General features: G+C 37.5%; 1 pseudogene; it reads right to left on the reverse strand.

Moving 5' to 3' along the window:
- Nucleotides 1–458: 458 nt before the first annotated feature.
- LOC102836257 lies at nucleotides 459–1665 on the reverse strand (annotated as a pseudogene).
- Between the last annotated feature and the right edge of the window lie 6480 nt (nucleotides 1666–8145).

Raw genomic sequence — 8145 nt, forward strand, 5'->3', positions numbered from 1 at the left:
TTAAGGTTTCCCATCTGTATGAATCTTATTGTGGTGGTGGTGGTTGTGGCCTACTGAGTGGGTTCTAACTCGCAGAGACCCTATACAGGGTTTCTGAGGCTGAAAATCTTTATGAGAGCAGAAAGCCTCATCTTTCTCCCACTGAGTGAATGGTAGATTCTAACTCTGAAATGATGAATCCTATTGCAGGTGATTAGATCTGAGCTCAAACTAAAAGTTTTTCAAACTCAGGGCATTTGTAGAGTTTCCCAATGGAGAATTATAAGGCTTTCTGTTATTGCAGCTCTCTGGACAAAGCATTTCTCATACTTCTTACAACTGCTGGTTCTTTGGGACCCACTGAGGTCTGATATCTGAGGAGAGTGGATGTCACCATTCACATATGCCTAAGGTCTTTCATCGTAGGGAGCTGTGACATGTAAATGCATTTTTGTGTGGTGCTATAACTTCTTGTCCAGTCAAGACAATTGTGAGGCTTCTGAAGAATGGGGAAGGCTGAGCTCAACACCTTTCTCACCCACATTACAGACAGGGTTTTTCTCCAATGTGGACTGTCTGGTGTTGAAGAAGCACTGCGTTCTGGTGGAAGCCTTTATCACATACGCTATATTTATAATGTAGCTCCTCTGTTTGAGTTCTCATTTTCTGTTACGCAACAAAATCCATGCCTAGGATGAAGTCGCTCTCACAGGTCGACCACTGATGTGGTTTCTCTTCCATGTGAATTCTCTGATGTACAATAAGGTCTGAGTTACAGTTGAAACTTTTCTCATATTCAAGGCACTTAAAATCATGAGTGTGAGCTGCCTGGTGCCTGATGAGGTTGGCACTCTGAGTGAAAGTTCTCATACGCTCTAAGCATTTATACGGCTTCTCACCTGTATGGACTCTCTGGTGCACAATAAGGTCTGATTTCTGACTGAAGCATTTCTCACAGGCACCACACTTATAGCGCTTCTCCCCAGTATGAACTCTTTTATGTACAATGAAGGCTGAGCGGTGTCGGTAACTCTTCTCACACTTGTTACATTTGTAGGGCCTTTCACCAGTATGAGTTCTCTGGTGACTAATAAGGTCTGATTTCTCACTAAAAGCTTTTTCACACTCCAAACACTTAAATGGCTTCTCACCTGTGTGAGTTCTTCGGTACCTTATGAGGTTTGCACTTCCATTGAAGCACTTATCACACTCACTACATAGATAAGGTTTCTTGTCCGTTTGGCTTCGCTGATGGACAAGCAGATCAGAGCTCTGACCAAAATTCTTATCACAAATGTCACACGTATAGAATTTTTTACCTGCATGGGTTCTCTGGTGTCTTGAAAGGGATAAGTGGTGCCAAAAACTCTTCTCACATTTGCTACATTTATAAGGTTTCTCGTACATGTGGATCCTCTGATGTGAAATAAGTTCTGAGCTTTGGATGAAGGTTTTCTCACACATATCACATCTATAAGGTTTCTCCCCACTATGGGTTCTCTCACACATAATAAGAGTTAAGTTTTCACAGAAGCTTCGCTCGCATTGAAGACACTGGAATATTTGATCATCTATTTGAGCAATCTTCTGCACGTGAATAAAAATCTTTCTACCCTTCTGAGGGCACGTATGATATATTTTTCTTTTTTGAGTTCTCTGATTACAGCTGTCTTCTGAAGTGTACATCTTCTATGGCTCTCTCCTAGGGAGTTTTTCACTGGTCTTCTTGACCCATCATTGTCTTAGTCATTTTCTTGATAAGAATTTGAAAGATACATCTTCTTCAGGTCTTTTAGTCACATGTAGTTCATGTCTATAAATTTCCAGCATCATATATATTACTTTCTTACTTAATATTTCCAAACCGTAAAAAGAGACTCAAAGAGTGCCTTTCCTTTTTAGTTCCAAAAGATATTTAGTCCAGAACCATTCACAGCACTCAATTCTTCCCTTTGCCGGGCAGCCGCCGGTGCCGCCCCTCGGGCTAAGGACAGCATTTCCGGTTACCCTCCCTACAATCGGATCTGGGCTTCCCGGTGGCCTTAGGCTCTGCAAAGGTGGCCCTAAGGGCCCAGTTTAGGAAAGAGGAGAAAAGCAGACAACGGGGACGCTAACAGGAACGAACAGCTACTCCTCTCAAGCAGACGGACTGGTGAGCAGGGTTAGAGTTAGGCCACTCACTGGGCCCTTTTAAGAGCCTCACATTCTTTTAAAGTTATCTAAAATCTACCATTTGCTATATCTGTTAAATTGACCTTCTTTTTTTCCAGCTGTCTCTTTTTAATGTACTGAATACATATTGTTCCTTGTTCCAGGAAAAGATTCCTTGTCAAATTTATATTTGGCTCCTTTAGCGTCCAGACTTTGTGAATGATATTAGAGTGGGAAATATTGTGAATTATTTCAAATTATCAAAACTTTGGGAATGAAATTAGTGTTTAATATAAGTAAAATAAAAATTTTACCTGGAGGGCTTTATTTCTAATTTTATTACCCATTACTTTGTAATTCGTCCCTAGTTTTTATATGGAAAAACTAAGGAATAGAATGGCTGCCTATAATTATAAGGAACTCTGTAATAAAATAAGTCAAAATTAAAAATACCTCCAACTTTTAGAGCAAGTATTTTCATAGATATTATATGTAATATAATATAAGTGCTGTTTACAAAATAAGACATCCTTTTCTAACTATCAAATGCCACATATATTTGAATGAAGAATCAAGAATTCAGAAATTCAGTTCAATTGTTCAAATGTCCAAGGTGAGATTAAATTCTGAATTCTAATCAAGTTTTCTTCTCCCTACAAAAAATGGAATCCCTATGATTTTCATTCATATAATACAGAGTCTTTGAGTTGGCAGGGTCCACATTTCACTTAAAGTTCTAAAAGATTACTTTTTCCAGGCTATCCAACAAAAGAATTATGGACTTCTAGATTGTTTAAAATTGGTCATTTAGTGACTTGGTTCGGAAATTAGGAAATGTTAATTTAGCCAAGGGTTTCTAAAATATAACATCAAAGGATCAAACCTAGTTTAAAAATAAAGACTGAATTCTGATTGGATGCTAATCTTGGCAAGCAAATTCATGCAGACTCCTGCATTTCATGAAAATGTTGTTGATTCATCTCTAGGAAATGATGCCATTAGCTTTTTAGATTGATTAGGTGCAGTCCTAGTTCAAAGGCTAATGTTTTCATTAAGTATTATACATTTTAATGATATTTAAAACCTGGGCATATAGGAGAAAATGAATACAATATGATAAACTAACTCCTTTTTATTATTCAGTATTAATTATTTGGGGAGCATAAGAAAATCCAATGAGTGCCTAATGTGAAAAATTCCTTTTATTTTTATATTATATGTGTGATTTTGTATAGCACATTATCTTAATTGTCTAGTGCTGCTATAACAGAAATACCACAGGCTTAAGTAAACACATTCTTTCTCTCACAGTTCAGAAGGATAGAAGCCTGTACTCAGAGAGCCAGCTCTAGGGCAGGGCTTCTCCCTGTGTCAGCTCTGGGAGAAGTGCCTGGTCTCCTTTCAACATCTGTAGGCCAGCATCCCCTGGATATCTCCATGTGTCTTGGCATTATTGTTTCCCTGGTTCTAGAAGGTTCTCAGGGCAGGGAACCAAACAATGTGCTCTGCTCCCTGCTTGTCTTTTTTTTTTTTTTTTTTTTGGTACTGAAGTTCCTCTCCCTCTGCTGGCTGCTCTTTGTATTTCTTGTAAGGTAAAGGGTGATGAAGGTCACACACCATAGTAAAGGTCTTGCATCTCAGCCTAACACTGCCTCATTAACATAACAAATTTGAAACATAACTGAATCCTGCCTCATTAACATATGTAGGTCTGAATTTACAGCACTTCACAAATGTTTGTTGTTGTGGTTAGGTACTGTCCAGTGGATTCAGACTCATAGTGCCCCTATATAGGTTTCCAAGGAACGCTGGTGAGTTTGAACCACTGACCTTACAGTTCGAACCAACCTTGCTTATCCTATAGCACCACATCAAGACTCAGGAGACTTATATACATTAGAGTACATCATGGGGGTGATTAGATCATTATAAACGGATTAAACTGTGTTATTACATAACTGCCATACCACTGAGAATCGTAACCTAGTCAAATTGAAGAATTTTTGAGGAATACAATTCAGTCAATGACTCACATTATTTCCCATGTTCAAGACATTGCGCTGGATGTTGTGAGGAATGAGAAATGCACGATTTCTGTCCTCAAGGAGAGTGAAATCTAGCAGAAGGCAGACATATACAATTGCTGTAGAGTTGATTCTGATTCATGGCGACCTGCTTGTGTTAGGGTAGAACTGCTCAATAGAGTTTGCAATGACTGACTTGTTGAAAGTAGAGCACCAGGGCTTTCTTCTGAGGCTCTTCTGGGTGGATTTAAAATTCCAAACTTTGGGTTAGTAGCTGAGCATATTAATGTTATTAAATGAGCTAAAAATGTATGAAAGAAACTTTTTCCTTTTTTTAAGATAGAAGAGAATCCATAGCCTACTTTTTCTGTCAACTAATATTTAATTAAAGTTGAAAATTAAACTTTTTATGACTTTAAGCCCAATTTATAAATCTTTGTATTATTTTTAAAAACAATATTTTTTTATATTACAATTACATTTACACTTGTTTGAGTAATGTCTGATTTGTCTTATAAAATTTATATCTAAGGTGTTTCTAAACATTTAATAATATTTACATTCTTGATTAAATTCTCTTAGTCACTTCAATTTGCACATTCATATTTAAAATATTTGATTCTTACACATATAAAATTCTTACAAGGTAGTCTTACACACTTAACAAGTAAAATCTATTTTATAAATATTACAAATGAAATTTATATTGTTTGCAAATTAGATCATATTTAGTGTTGTTAAGTACTGTTGAGTTGGTTCCAACTCATAGCAACCCAGTCTAGGATTTCTAAGGAGCAGCTGCTGGCTTTGAACTGCTGACCTTATGGTTCACAGTCCAGTGCTAATCCTACAGTGCCAACCAGCAGTCCAGATCATGTGTAATGTTTCAAAAATCTTTAAAAAATAAGGCAACATAATGACTTAAAACTGACATTTTTTGTTGTTAGGTGCCATCCAGTCAGTGTCAACTCACAGAGGCCCTATGCACAACAGGATGAAATATTTCCTAGTCCTGAACCATCCTCAAAATTGTCACATTTGATCCCATTGTTTTTGCCACTATGTCAATCCAATTCATTGGGGGTCTTCCTCCTTTTGCTGACCCACCACTTTACCAAGTATGATATCCTGCTCTAAGGACTGGTCCTTCCTGATACCATGACCAAAGGATGAGAGACGAAATCTCTCCATCCTGGCTTTTAAGGAGCACTCTGGGTGTACTTCTTCCAACTCAAAATTGTTGTTCTTCTGGCAGTCCAAGGTACCTTTAATATTTTTCTCCAACACCACAACACAAATGCATCAATTCTTCTATGGTCTTTTTTATTCATTGTCCACCTTTCACATGCAAATGAGGCTATTGATAATACCATGGCTTAGATCAGGCTCACCTTAGCCCTCAGGAAAAAAAAAAGTGCTCTTGGACACTTTAAAGAGGTCTTGTGCAATGGATTTGCTTGTTGTAATACATCATTTTCTTGGTGCTGCTTGCATGAATGTTGATTGTAGATCCAATCAAAATGAAGTCTTTGACAACTTCAACCTTTTCTCCATTTATCATGACATTGCTTATTAGTCCAGTGGTGAGGACTTTTGTTTTCTTTACATTGAGGTGCAATCCATAATGAAGGCTGTAGTCTTTGATCTTTATCGGAAAATATTTTAAGTCCTCTTTGCTTTCAGTAAGCAAGGTTGTATCATCTGCATACGGAAGGTTGTTAATGGGTCTTCCTCTAGTCCTTATGCCAATTATCCGTCATATAATCCAGTTTCTCAGATTATTTGCTCAGTATACAGATCGAGTTACGTTAGGTTTAATGTAATGACGTATTGCATTAGGCAAATCTGCCGCACAAGACCTTTTTAAAGTGTTGAAGAGCAAAGATGTCAGATTGAGGATTAAGGTACGCCTGACCCAAGCCATGGTATTTTCAATAACCTCATATGCATTCGAAACTGGACAGTGAATAAGGAAGACGGTAGAAGAATTGATGCTTTTGAGATACGGTGTTGGAGGAGAATATTGAAAGTGCCATGGACTGCCAAAAAACCCCCAATAGATTCCTTTTGGAAGAAGTGCAGCCAGAGTGCTCCTTGGAGGCCAAGATGGCCAAACTTCGTCTGTCATACTTCAGGCATATTGGCATGAAGGACCAGTCACTGGAGAAAGATATCATGTTTGGTAAAGTGGAGGGTCAGGAGTCCTGGTGTGGTGCTATGGGTTAATGTGTCAGACTGCAAAACTGTTTGAACTGCAAGGTCGGTGGTTCAAGCTCATCAACTGCTCCTCGGAAACCTTATACAGGGTCACTATGGGTTGGAACTGAGTTGATGGCACTTAACAACAACAACAAGATGGAGGGTCAGAGAAAAAGAGGAAGACCCCCAGCGAGATGAATTGGTCAAGTAGCAGTATCAATGGACTGAAGCATGGCAACAGTAGTGAGGTTGGCCCAGGATCAGGCAGCGTTTTGTTCTGCTGTGCATAAAGTCGCTATGGGTTGGTACTGACTCGATGGCACCTAACAACAGCAATACAGATTGAAAAAGTATGGTGAAATATACTACTATGGTAAATGCATTTTCTGATTTTAAACCATTCAGTATCCCCTATTCTGTTCTAATGACTGCCTCTTAGTTTCTGTATAGGTTCCTCATGAGCACAATTAAGTGTTTTGGAATACTTATTCTCTGCAATGTTATCCATAGCTTTTCATGATCTACAAAGTCAAAAGCCTTTATATAGTCAATAAAATACAAGTAAATATCTTTCTGGTATTCTCTACTTTTAGCTAAGTTTCATCTGACATCAGCAATAATATCCCTAGTTCCACAGCTTCTTCTGAATCCTTGAATTTTTGACAGTTCCCTGATGATGTACTGTTGAAACCATTTTTTGACGTATCTGCAGCAAAATTTTACTTGCATGTGATATTAATAATATTGTTCAATGATTTCTGTATTCTTTGAAATGGGCACAAATATGAGTCTCTTCAGTTGGTTGGCCAGGAAACTCTTTTCCAAACTTCTTGGCATAGACATGTGAGTGTCTCCAGAGCTGCATCAATTTTTTGAAAGATTTCAATTTGTATTCCATTTGTCCCTGGAACCTTGTTTTTTGCAAATGCCTTTAGTACAAATTGAACTTCTTCCTTCAGTACCATGGATTCTTGATTCTGTGAGGTATCTTGAAATGGTTACACATAGATCAATTCTTTTTGGTACAGTGACTCTATGAATTCCTTCCCTGTTTTTTTGATGTTTTCCCATCATTCAAGATTTAGCTTAGTGAATCTTTTAAGTCAAGGCTTGACTTATTTGAGCTTGAGAAACACTGAGTGTGTTTTTCAATTTTGTTTTTCTAACTCCAGGTCTTTGCACATTTCATTATAAAACTTTACTTTGTCTTTTAGAGTTGTCTATTGACATTTTCTATTCAGCTCTTTTACTTCATCATTTCACTCATTCACTTTCACTTTTCTACCCTCAAGAGCAAGTTTTAGAGCCTCTTTTGACTTCTATTTTTATGTTTTCTTTCATTCTATCTTTTAAATGATTGTTGCTTCTTCTTGTATGATGTTCTTGATGTCATCCCACAACTCTCCTGGTCTTTGGTCATTAGTGTTTAATGAGTCAAATCTGTTCTTGAGAGATGATCTCAAAATCAGATGGGGTCTACTCAAGGACATAGTTTGACTGTCATTGACTTGTTTTAATTTTCTTCAGCTTCAGCCTGAACTTGCATATGAGTAATTGATGACTGTTTCACAGTCTGCCATTGGTCTTGTTTTGGCTGATGATATTTAGCTTTCCCATCATCTCTTCCCACATATGTAGCCAATTTAATTACTGTGTATTACATCTGGTGAGGACAATGTTAATATTGCCTTTTATGTTGTTTAAAAAAGGAATTTGCAAGGAAGTCATCATTGGCCTTGTAAAATTTTATCATGTAATCTCCAGCATAATTTCTATCACCAACATCATATTT

This window comes from Chrysochloris asiatica, unplaced genomic scaffold, assembly GCF_000296735.1.
Source record: "Chrysochloris asiatica unplaced genomic scaffold, ChrAsi1.0 scaffold00019, whole genome shotgun sequence".
NCBI classification, from domain to species: domain Eukaryota; kingdom Metazoa; phylum Chordata; class Mammalia; order Afrosoricida; family Chrysochloridae; genus Chrysochloris; species Chrysochloris asiatica.